The following is a 3,048-nucleotide window of genomic DNA, read 5'->3' as shown; positions in this document are numbered from 1 at the left end:
CTTGTTTACAGTCTTTCAATTCCTATGGCCATAATTTTTGAGTTGGGATGCAGCCCTTAATCAGAAAAGTTAAGCATTCTGTGAAAACTGCTTTATTCAGCTACTACCTGAAGATTCCTTAGAACTCGTCCATAGCACATGAACAGCTCCAGACCAAAGGTTTGTAAACTACTCATTACCATGGTTTGACACCAACCAAACACTAGGCACCCAAGAAAGTTGCTCACTTACTCTCCCCAGCCACAGCTGGGCAGATGAGAGGGAAAAATTAATGAAGGCTTCATGAGTTAAGGACCAAGAAAACACTCCAAGGGCAAAAACAGGCTTGACTTAGAAGTACAAAGTGAATTTATTACTAACAAAATCAGAGGATGATAACAAGAAGTAAAATAAGCCCTTAAAAACACCTTTTCTTCTCCCAGCCCCTCCCTCCAGGTCTCCCACCCACCAGGTCTCCCACTGCATCACAGCCTCCTCCAGGCATCCACCTGCTCCAGCTTGGGCACCTCCATCACAGGCTGCAGGTGGATCTCTGTATCCCCCATGGATCACCAAGGGCTTAAGGGGCACAGCTGCTTCACCATGGTCTCACCACAGCCTGAAGAGGAATCTCAGCTTCAGCTCCTGGAGCACTTCCTGCCCCCCTCATTCTCCACTAACCTTAGTTGTTTCCTTGACACATTCTCACCTTCTCTTCGCCGACTGTAAAAAAACACCAAAAACCTGTGCACCTACCGTTTTGATTTTCTTAATTCAGAGAGGCATTACCATCACCTCTAATTGCCCCAACCCTGATTCACAACATATCCATCTTCAGACCCATCAAAGACTTGCTCTGCTGGGCACGGTGGAAGCTTCCAGCAGCTTCTCACAGAAGCCATCTCTGTGGCTCCAACACTACCAAAAACCAGGCCATGCAAAACCCCGATGTTAATTTATATTTTTCTTTAGTTACAAGAATTGCACAAAATTTCTGCTAAAACTGGCATTAAAAGAAAACACTTTGTCAATGTTGTTTTATACATCCCATAAAAACTGAATTAAGCTTGGGGAAAAAATCTATGTTCATTGTTCAATGAAAAGTTGATGTCATTTCTCAGCACTAGTCTGTCAAGAACCTTCAACCTAATCTTGAACTGAAGTTCCAATACAAACAGCATCTTGACATAAACCTGGATGTAGATGATAGGGAAAGAAAGTGCTAAACTTGGGTCACTGAATTAACTACAGGCAGCAGAAACACCTAAAAGGAATCACAGATACATGGTTACACTGTTCTTAGGTTAAAATCCCTTGAGCAAAACCTTTTAAGAACACTTACCCTGATTTTCTACCAGGACAACCAGATTCTCCTGAATTAAGAAGGTATTGACAAGGAGTTTTCCAGTAAGTTTTTCAACATGTTCTCCATGTAAGACTATTGGAGCGCAAAAATAAAATAAACAGGCAGCTGACAGTGCACTTCACTCCCCACCCCAACTTCCCTTGGACACGTTTTCCTCCAGCTGAAAATCACATTGAAATATTTTCCAGCAGACTAAGTATTTATTTAAAGAATCACAAAGCTTAAACCAAAACTGAAATACTGTATCCTTCTGCAAATATTGCTCTTCAAGTTTTTATTTCTCCTTCCCAACTGACTTGGTCCTTTCAACTCTCACCCTCTCATAAAAAGTAGTAAAGATGACTTTTCATCTTTTGAATTATTTCAATACTATTCTAGGGACTGGTTTGTTGGCTCCATTTTTTTTATGAGAGCATGCAGCTCTATGCTGTAACAGCCACTATTTATTTAGCACCTTTCTGTGTAAATGATTATGAAGAATGGGGCCAGAACATAATTTTATAGAAAATTTAACGACTGCAGAACTCCCTCTGTTGCCTGACCACAACTCACAAGTCATAATATGGAAAACAAAGCAAGAAACACCCAGTGGGGTCCTTTAAACAATGCTAAACCAGGTTCCCTTAAAATGTTTGCCTTAGGTTACAAGTGACTCTCTTCTTTGACTTCACAGAAATGGGCATGCTTTATCAGCTTCTTCTAACAGCTACAGTTCACTTGCACTTACTGCAGCCAGACACCAAAAGCACCCTCCACTTACCTGAAATTCAGAATGGATGCAAAAATCTTCAAGGATACTTCTCAGGAAAAGGAGCCATACTGCCCAGAGTATTTCACTCTGAATTATTAACATAAAACTTAAATATATCCGCTACTTACGAGCAGCAATTTAAGTATACTGTCCATTCAGCTCACTTTCAAGTACACAATTAAGACTTTACTCCTTTTGCATAATATATAGCAGTAAAATTACAGTCCACAAAATTAACAATATTTCTCTAAGTAGATACTTAAGTAAATAGTTTTCCAAAGATATTCATACAAAGAACGACAGCTCACTTCTCCACAATGAGAGATTCCCTAGTATTGCCTAGTCAGTTCTGATTCTCACTAGCTTGGGTACTATGGCTCCTATGCTGTAAGAAGATTTAGAAGTATTATCTCCCTAGATTTAGTGGGAAGACTGTACAAGACATAGTGCTCAGCACTGTGTGCTAAATAGCAAGCCGTGAGAAGCCTGTAAGCTTGTTCAGCTGTGCAAAATGTAATGACCTTGCTCTTTTCTTTGGGCATCCAATGATATGCGTCTTTGTAGCACACTGCATTGATAAGAAAAAAAATTAAATAAAAAAGCAACTTTATGGAAATCTAGAACTGTTAGTGACTGCTTACCTCCTACAGCTTCTACAAGCCTGGGAAAATTCTTGAATATAAGGCACCAAGCTTGTTCTAAAGCAAACTTTTCCACAAGAGATAGCAGAAGTGTATTTATATCAGTCAAAGCTAAAAACATTCTATTAGATGCAACACAGGACTCCATCCTTCTCTTCATCCTTTCTCCGTAAAGAACATGTATTTTTCATGTTCATGTTCATGAGGTGTAACCACTGACCTTTAGTTCCAGTTTGTGAAACTGCAATGACATATAGCTGATACAGAAGCAACAATCCAAGTGCACATCTCAAACTTTTATTGAAGTGCTG

Source organism: Zonotrichia albicollis, chromosome Z (assembly GCF_047830755.1).
Source record: "Zonotrichia albicollis isolate bZonAlb1 chromosome Z, bZonAlb1.hap1, whole genome shotgun sequence".
Classification (NCBI taxonomy): domain Eukaryota; kingdom Metazoa; phylum Chordata; class Aves; order Passeriformes; family Passerellidae; genus Zonotrichia; species Zonotrichia albicollis.
This window is presented reverse-complemented; position numbering follows the sequence as displayed.